At 41.3% G+C, this 9,542-nt stretch overlaps 1 non-coding gene across 1 annotated transcript; it reads right to left on the bottom strand.

Moving 5' to 3' along the window:
• Window positions 1–5,359: 5,359 nt before the first annotated feature.
• On the bottom strand, window positions 5,360–5,466 carry LOC136204436 (small nucleolar RNA R71). The gene has a single exon (XR_010675276.1). It is a non-coding gene; the product is annotated as a small nucleolar RNA R71 (small nucleolar RNA).
• Between the last annotated feature and the right edge of the window lie 4,076 nt (window positions 5,467–9,542).

The following is a 9,542-nucleotide window of genomic DNA, read 5'->3' as shown; positions in this document are numbered from 1 at the left end:
TAAAATTTGCCGACCGATTTCATATGCTAGTAAAACTCTGAATGACGCTCAATTAAATTATACCACCACAGAAAAAGAGTTATTAGCTGTGATTTTTGCACTTGACAAGTTTCGTTCATATTTGGTGCTTTCAAAAGTTATTGTTTACACTGACCATGCTGCATTGAGGTATTTGTTTTCAAAACAGGATGCCAAACCTAGACTCCTTAGGTGGATTCTATTACTGTAGGAGTTTGATCTGGAGATACGAGATAAGAAGGGAGTTTAAAATGTGGTTGCTGATCATCTTTCTAGATTGGAACAAGAGGAGGTGGATACAGACACCGATGCAGACATCCAGGAGTCATTTCCCGGCGAGCACTTACTGTCAATTAGACATGTCCCTTGGTTTGCCAATTTTGCTAATTTCCTTGTAGGAAAGCTGATCCCTCCAGACCTCTCTTACCAACAGAGGAGGAAGTTCCTGCACGACGCAAAGCAGTACCTCTGGGATGATCCCTACCTATTCAAGGTTTGTGGCGACAACATCATCCGTCGGTGCATTCCTGAGGAGGAGGTAGCTTCCGTCCTTGCATTCTGTCATTCTAAAGAGGTAGGTGGCCACCATGGCGCGGACAGAACTGCAGCTAAGATACTCCAGAGTGGGTTCTATTGGCCCACAATCTTCCATGACGCTTTTAATTTTGTTAAAAACTGTGATAAGTGTCAACGAACTGGTAACGTTTCACAGAGACATGCCATGCCTATGAAACCAATTTTAGTCTGTGAAATCTTTGATGTTTGGGGGATAGACTTTATGGGACCTTTCCCGAAGTCGTTCAATAACGAGTACATCCTTGTAGCCGTGGACTACGTTTCTAAATGGGTGGAGGCTGTAGCCCTGCCTAGTAATGATGCGTGGGCTGTCATCCGATTCTTGCAAAAGAATATCTTCACACGGTTTGGCACCCCCCGCACCATTATTAGCGACGGCGGGTCTCATTTTTGTAACCAAGCTTTTAAACAGGTCCTGCATAAATACGGGGTCACTCATAAAGTGGCTACCCCGTATCATCCCCAGACCAGTGGTCAAGTTGAAGTGTCAAATAGAGAGATCAAAACCATTCTTGAAAAAACAGTAAATTCCTCTAGGCATAATTGGTCACTCAAATTAGATGATGCCTTATGGGCATATAGGACAGCGTTCAAAACACCAATTGGCATGTCCCCATTCAGGATAGTTTACGGTAAGGCATGTCATCTCCCTGTAGAACTCGAACATAAAGCCTACTGGGCTACCCGTTTTCTAAACTTTGATACACGAGTTGCAGGTGAGAAACGGTTATTGCAGCTTGATGCCCTAGAAGAGTTCAGGCTCAGTGCTTATGAGAATTCACGGATCTATAAGGAGAGGACGAAAAGATGGCATGACAAGAGAATAATCAAACGCCACTTTGAGGTAGGGGATAAGGTTTTACTGTACAACTCCAGGCAGCGATTATTCCCTGGTAAGCTGAAGTCGAGGTGGTATGGACCGTTTGAGGTCACCCAGTTATTCTCCTCCGGAGCAGTCGAGATCACAGACGGCCACAATGCCCCTTTCAAGGTCAACGGGCAGCGTCTGAAAATTTATGAAGATAACTTGGGCGTAGTGGAAACACTGCGTTACATAGAGGCCCCCTGAGGGAGTTTTTCCTATCCTATCTCTTTTCTTTCACTTACTGTTCAATTTCATATATATACATCTTTTGGAATTAAATGCATGATTTAGTGTGGGGGAGGAGGCAATAGGATAGGACATTTTGTACATGTACCAATTGCATGTTTTATGACACTATTTGTATTTGTGTTTTGTGGCATGTTTAGCTTTTGCTTTCAATATTTCGCTTTCAGTAGTTAGAAATAAAAAGAATCTTAGGCAGTTGATTTTTGATGCATCTAGCAATCCTGACATTACAGTTGAAATTGTGCTTTGAAAGTCTGAAAGCTCAGTTGAAACCGATGTATGCAAAAACTTGTGAACAACATTTGAGTCTCCAAAGAGTGTTATTTAACTAAGATTGACATGGAACGTTTCGTTAGGTGAGGCTAGGATTGTTGCAAATAACCCCTAAATTGTGAGCTAGAGCCTAAAGGTCAATATTTTAGACTCATTTTTAGGAACAATTGATCTCTTAGGTATGGGATTACAGTTATTGTCATTATGCTCATAGGAATTGCATCCAATACTGGTTGAATATTGTGTTATAATCGAACTTGAAATGATTAGGCAACCTAGGTTTAGCCCTTTGTGAACTTAGCCTATTCTTTGATAAGCCAAAATCTCTTACCAATTCCACTAGATAAGCCCCTTTGAGCCTTATTTACCCCTTTTCTTTGATCAACCTTGTTACAAGCCCTTAGCCTTCCTAAATACCCTTTCTCACCCAAGTTAATTGACTCAATTTAGGTTAGAAAATCCTTAGGCACACATCCTTCAAATTCCCATTAGCTACCATTGAAAGGTTGTAATTCTAAATAGAAGAAGTAACCAATTCAAATTGACCCTTTGTCCCCTCTATCTCCAAAGAAAAGAAAAGAAATATATATGGTTCAAAATTTGAACCGAATAAATTACAGAGGAAATGATAAAAGGCATTCTTTAATTACTTCCCAAACTGAAATGAATCAACCTTGAGCTTCTATCTCGCATATAGTGGGAAAAGTGCCAATTTTTGCAAGAATATTCCAGCTAGTTGAGTCGTTAACTTTTTGCCTAAATTCCCTTTTTCCTACCCCCAAACCTTAGCCTATGTTACAACCCTTTGAAGACCTATAATCTTGTTTGATTGTGATGCGTAATTTCGACTGGATGGATGATGCAATTCCAACGTGACCATTTTGTGCAGTAGACTGTAGAGCGTTTGCCAAATTCATATTTCACCCAAACACTTGAGTGCAAGAGCGACCACCTGTGAGCTAGCAATCATAGTCCTCGCCTTTTCGTTTTCGCAAAGTGTTGGTTGATAAAACTAATTAATCAGTTTTGGAGATTTATCTGAGGTTCACTTTGTTTTTAATTGTAACTTGAGTAGTCTGAGACTGTATAGATGATAAAAGTGCAGTGGATCTTTGTCTGTGTACGGGAGCTATTTGTTGAGTTTTCATTGCCTTTGATTCTTTCTTGCTTGCGGACAAGCAAGATTCAAGTGTGGGGAGGTTGATAGCTCCCATTTATATAGGGTTTTTAGGATTGTTTTAGTTCGTTTTTGCTTTATTTCCATTCAATTTCAGTATCATTTTGCTATCTTTCAGTCAAAATCAGTAATTTCCATTATTTATGGCATTTTCTGTATTTTCAGGTGTTTTGGGACTGTTTGAGCATTTTCGAACCAGACCCGTGTCTTGTGGAGCACCTCCGGACAATTCAGGGACCGTCGGAGCATATTTCGGAAGTCCAGGGACCAAAACAAAGGAAAAAAACCCGGACTCAGCCCCAATTTAGTGCCTGTCTCGCCGAGACAGTGCATGTCTCATCGAGACAGGCCCTCGTCTCGTCGAGACACTGCCCGTCTCGATGAGACGAGGCGGGCCGAGGGTTCCCAAAAAGGAACTATCGCGTGGTGTCTCGACGAGACGCCTAGTGTCTCGTCGAGACACCCTCTTGTCTCGTCGAGATACTTCTTGTCTCGACGAGACGAAACGCTGGAAGCAATTTCCCAGCGTTTCCTCACTCCTTAGGCGCGAATTTTAACCTGCAAATTGCCCAAACTACCCCTAACTAAGCCTACACTATAAATAGAAAAGGATGTCATCTTTGTTAGGGTTCTTCCTTTTTCTTTTTTTTGTTATTCTCCCTCTCTTTCCTTGTATTCAATTTTATTGTTTTACTTCCATTGTAGCAGCTCTTAGCTTGGGGAAGATTGATATAGGATAGTGGCTCTCCCGATTTGTAATCAGAATCAGGCGAAATCGGGTTTTATATTCCTAATTCCTCACTCTGTCTCTTGCTTTTTGCTTATTTGAATTAATGATGATTCAGGCTTATAATGCGTGTTATAGTTGCTTGTTTAATTTAACTATGAACTAATCCCCATCCAATCTGGGATGGGGATGAATTGATTGCGTAACCATGTATGATTAGGGATTTAGTTTACTGGATTGTTTCCAATTGATTAGATTATGTGAGCTTAATGTCTAGATTTGTCAGAGATAGGATGATTGCTAGAATGAGATTCGATGATGATTAACTAGCCTGACATAGCAGAACTTAATGCCTTGAGTCTGACAAATTTGGGATTGCAGATAGGTAGATACCTGACCAAGGAATTACCTAATCCGAATTAGCATAATCTGACCTCGCTAGAGACCAGTAGGAGTGCGGGCTAGTGGCTGGGCTACGGCTTTAGCCTTAATCACCACAGACCCTAATGCTTTGCATGCCCTAGGTTATATGCCTAATCAAGCCGTCAACCAAATGCATGCGAATAGACTACAGGAGACTGACAATCTCCACGTGGTTAATTAGGTGGTTACCGTCAATTGTCATTATGATATGAAACTAAATCCCAGTAAATCATACATGGGATCCAACTAAGGGAATCCCCATCTTAGATTGTGTCATCAATTAATTCGAATTCTTCCCTGTCAAACGTTTTTATCTTTTATTTTAGAAATTAGCCTCTTTAATCACTCTACCACATATTTACCCTTCCGAACAATTGTGTTCCTACCTTGGGCCGACTAGTTGGGATAAATAGTCCTTGTGGTTCGATCCTGTGCTTAGCACTGTATTACTTGCTGCGATAGGATACACTTGTCCTGTTAACCGCTATATATTTTACGAGCATCAAGTTTTTGGCGCCGTTGCCGGGGACTATTTTTGTTTATAACTAGTTTACTTTTGGTGATAGGTTTATATAATTGTTTGGAATTCCAAGAACCGAGGTTCTGGGAATTACTAATCATTGCATTTTGATTCTTAAGATGATATTGTTCTTGCAGGACGTAAAAGGGTGACACAATGGCCGAAGATCCGTCGGTCATGGAGCTGTTGAGGGCAAAGTGGCCTATAAGCACCTCTGGCATTCTCGATCCGACAATAACAGCAATGTCATTTGAAATCAGACCAACAATGATTCAGATGATCCAGAACTCGGGACAGTTCAGTGGGGATTACTACGAAGATCCTAACTCACATCTCGACAAATTCATGGAATACTGCAGCACTTTCAAGTGTGAAGACGTCGCATCTGAACAGATCTTCCAGAAGCTGTTTAGATTTTCTTTGAAAGAAGAAGCTGCAGAATGGCTACAATCCATTGAGCCAGGGTCTCTCACTGACTGGGACACTACAGTATCAGCGTTTCTAGCAAAGTACTTCCCTCCGTCAAAGACTTCACAATTCAGAAGCGACATCACCTCGTTTAGGCAGTCCGACAGTGAGAACTTGCATCTAGCCTGGGAGAGGTTCCAGAAGTTGTTAAGACGGTGCCCCCACCATGGTTACCAGCGGTACCAGCTTGTTGACATGTTCTACTCAGGAATATCTCCTGTCAGCCGTGCCTTTCTGGATGCAGCAGCGGGAGGAAATCTATTCAACAAGACTGCAGTTCAAGCATACAATCTGATGAAAGAATTAGCTGAACGAAGCGCATGTTGGCAAGTTGAGAAGCCGGCTCCAAGAAGAGGCACAACAGCCAAAGAGTTCCCTGGAATATTTTCGGAATCAAATCATCAGATAGCAGCGCTTACAGAAAAAGTAGATCTACTGGAAACTCACCTGAAATCATCGGAACCAGTAGCAAGCTGTGAGGTGTGCAGCGGAGGGCACAAGAACGTGGAATGCCCGATTGTACTTGAATAGATCCATTATCTAAAACAATATGGGTCAAATGGCACGCATTGGCAGCAGGACAGACATCGAGGATCAGGTTCTGAGACTGAATGGGAAAGAAGTATAGATGTCCTGAGAGAGAGCCTGAGTGCCATAAAAGGAAGATTGGCACACAATGAAGCTTTCTGCCAAAGGCTTCAAACACAGGTCAGTAATTTGGTAGAAGAGGAAGCACGAGCAATCACACTTAGGAGCGGAACACAGGTAAGCACACCAGCCTTTGTGCCTCAGCAAGACAAGGCAGACCCCATTCCTGGTAATATCTCTACCCTGTCTGCTCCACAGGTAAGTGTTTTTGATCCAACTCCGATTACTGAAACTGATGTACCACCAACACAGGTTACCTTGCCTTATCCTACTTCTAGGAGAGCTAAGTTAGACAAGGATTATTCCAAAATGTTAAATGTGTTTAAGAAAATCGAGATTAACCTCCCGTTTCTTGAACTTCTTGAGAATATGCCTGTGTATGGAAATTTTTTAAAAGAGCTGATCTCTAAAAAGAGAAAACTAGGAGATCATGAGACTGTAATGCTAAGCCAGGAATGTTCTGCCATGCTAACAAATCCGTTACCTAAAAAATCTAAAGATCCTGGTAGTTTTAGCATTCCCTGTACAATAGGCAAGGTTCATTTTAAACGTTCTTTATGTGATCTTGGTGCAAGCATAAATCTTATGCCGTTGTCTGTTTACAGGAAATTAGGAATGGGAGACCCAAAGCCCACGTCAGTCACAATTCAGTTGGCTGACAAGTCTATAAGGCGTCCGGTTGGAGTGGTAGAAGACCTTTTGGTCAAGGTAGATCAGTTCATCTTCCCAGCTGACTTCGTGATCATGGACATTGAAGAAGATGATCAAGTCCCGATCTTGTTAGGGAGGCCTTTTCTCGCCACTGTACGAACACTGATTGATGTTGAGGGAGGCAAACTGATTCTCAGGCTTCAAAATGAGGAAGTGGAATTCAACATTCTAAAATCTATGAAATTTCCTGTTGATGATGAATGTTGTAATTTTCTGAGCATAACTGACTCTTTGGTTGAGAATGTTTTCCAGGAAACTGAAGAACGGAACCTGAGTATTGAACTAGATGAGGAGCCATTGGATTTGGAGACCGAGGTAGAAGGTAAAGAGGGTTGTCATTGGGCCCAGCATGACGAACTCCTGGACAGAGAAACAAAGACAAGGCCTAAGACCTCGATTGAAGAACCGCCGACCCTCGACCTCAAACCCTTACCTGCCCATTTAAAATACGTGTTCTTGGCACCTCCTTTACACTTACCTGTGATTATTTCGGCTGAACTTACAGGTCCTGAGGAAGATCGCTTGGTGGAGGTGATGAGGAAGCACAAGGGAGCGTTTGGATGGCAAATGTCGGACATCAAGGGAATCAGCCCGTCTCTTTGTGAACACCGGCTCTATATGGAGGATAAGGTGAAGCCGACTGCTCAACCACAGAGAAGACTCAACCCAAAAATGAAGGAAGTAGTGAAGGCTGAGGTAATTAAGTTGCTTGATGCAGGGATGATCTATCCAATCTCTGACACCCAGTGGGTGAGTCCCGTGCATATAGTGCCGAAGAAGGGGGGCACAACAGTGACATTAAATGAGAAGAATGAACTAATCCCGGTGCGGAAAACCACCGGGTGGCGAATGTGCGTGGACTACAGGAAATTGAACGACGCCACCGGGAAGGATCATTTCCCCCTTCCGTTCATTGATCAAATCCTTGAACGCATGGCAGGTAAGTTTTTCTTCTGTTGTGTGGATGGGTATTCGGGCTACATGCAAATATCAGTGGATCCTGACGATCAGGAAAAGACAACTTTCACTTGCCCTTTTGGGACATTTGCATATAGACGGATGCCCTTCGGGTTATGCAATGCACCTGCTACGTTTCAGAGGTGTATGACAGCTATATTTTCTGATATGATAGAAAAATTCATGGAGGTCTTTATAGATGATTTTTCTGTTTTTGGTACCACTTTTGATAGCTGTTTGCATAACTTGGGATTAATGCTGCAAAGATGTGAGGAAACTGACCTAGTCCTAAACTGGGAAAAGTGTCAGTTTATGGTCACTGAGTGTATAGTTTTAGGGCATAAGGTATCACGAAAAGGGATTGAGGTAGACCCTGCTAAAGTTGAGGTCATTGAAAAACTACCTCCCCCTTCCAATGTCAAAGCAGTTAGGAGTTTTTTAGGCCACGCTGGTTTTTATAGGCGCTTTATTAAGGATTTTTCTAAAATCGCCAGGCCTATGACCCAATTGTTGTTGAAGGATGCCAATTTTGTTTTCACACCTGAATGTCTTGAATCTTTTAACACTTTAAAAGACAAATTGATTAAATCTCCCATAATGGTTAGTCCCAACTGGGATTTACCATTCGAGCTAATATGTGATGCCAGTGACACAGCTGTAGGTGCATGCTTAGGTCAGAAAGTGGATAAAATTTGCCGACCGAATTCATATGCTAGTAAAACTCTGAATGACGCTCAATTAAATTATACCACCACAGAAAAAGAGTTATTAGCTGTGATTTTTGCACTTGACAAGTTTCGTTCATATTTGGTGCTTTCAAAAGTTATTGTTTACACTGACCATGCTGCATTGACCGATTACAGGCAGTTGAATATGCAAGAGTACCTTCCTCTATTCATCTACTCAACTCCTACTAAGTGCTACAACCCAACACTTAGATTTCTCTACTGCTGAGTACTAAATACAAAGTACTCAACATGCACACTCTCAATATTACAATTGATCACACAGTTGTTCCTTTTAAGATAAAGAACACTTTAGATGATTACAAACAATCAATCTAGCATTTACATAGAGAATGGAAGATTTGGTGTAAGCTTTCTCTTTTGTTTTGAGTGCTTTGAATTTGTATCTTTCTCACTTGTAATTTTCTGTAAATCGGCAATCTTCCAAATGAAATCCCTATCCCTTTTATAGTTGAAATGTGAGGGACAAATCATTTGAATTTGATTTGTCCGTTGAGTCCAAAACGGATCTTTTGGGGGGACAAACTTTTGGTCAGCTTCAGATGTGCAGGCCAATCCTGTCTTCTGAATTCTTCAGACGTCAGATTTGTCTTTTTCCTGCAGACTTTGTTTTCTTACGGCAGTTTTCCTTTTAGCAACAAACAGTTGACCCATGCATCTTGGAATTTAGCTTTTGCGTAATTCAAAGCTGCTATTATTGGTCTAGACAGTTGTCGAATTTGTCTTTTAGCTAACGGATCATTCATGCTGTCTTTTTTATCACTCAGCTTTACTCTGATAGAAACTGTCATTGTTTGCTTGCCAAAGTTCATGCTGAGTCTTCTTTCACTCAGCTTCCTAGGTCAGCTTCGTTCTACAAGACTTTGTTCTGAAGCAGAGTTTTCTTCTTTGATGCTGAGTTCCAATCTTCACTCAGCTTTATCTTCGTACGTTTCTCTTGAAGATTATTTTCCTTCTGTGATGCTGATTTGTGTTTTTACTTCAGCTTGTGCAGTATCATGCTATCTTTTATCCTGTCTTTCTTTTTTATATATATATATATTTAAACTCAACATTGAACAAACTGATTAGTACAATTAAATCAAAGCACTTAACTTTAATTGTCTCTTAATCATGGATTAAACTTAAATGATTTTGTCAAATCAAAATCTTGTGGAAAGGTGTTTCAACAAACTCCCCCATTTTGA

Source organism: Euphorbia lathyris, chromosome 8 (genome assembly GCF_963576675.1).
Source record: "Euphorbia lathyris chromosome 8, ddEupLath1.1, whole genome shotgun sequence".
NCBI classification, from domain to species: domain Eukaryota; kingdom Viridiplantae; phylum Streptophyta; class Magnoliopsida; order Malpighiales; family Euphorbiaceae; genus Euphorbia; species Euphorbia lathyris.
This window is presented reverse-complemented; position numbering and strand designations above follow the sequence as displayed.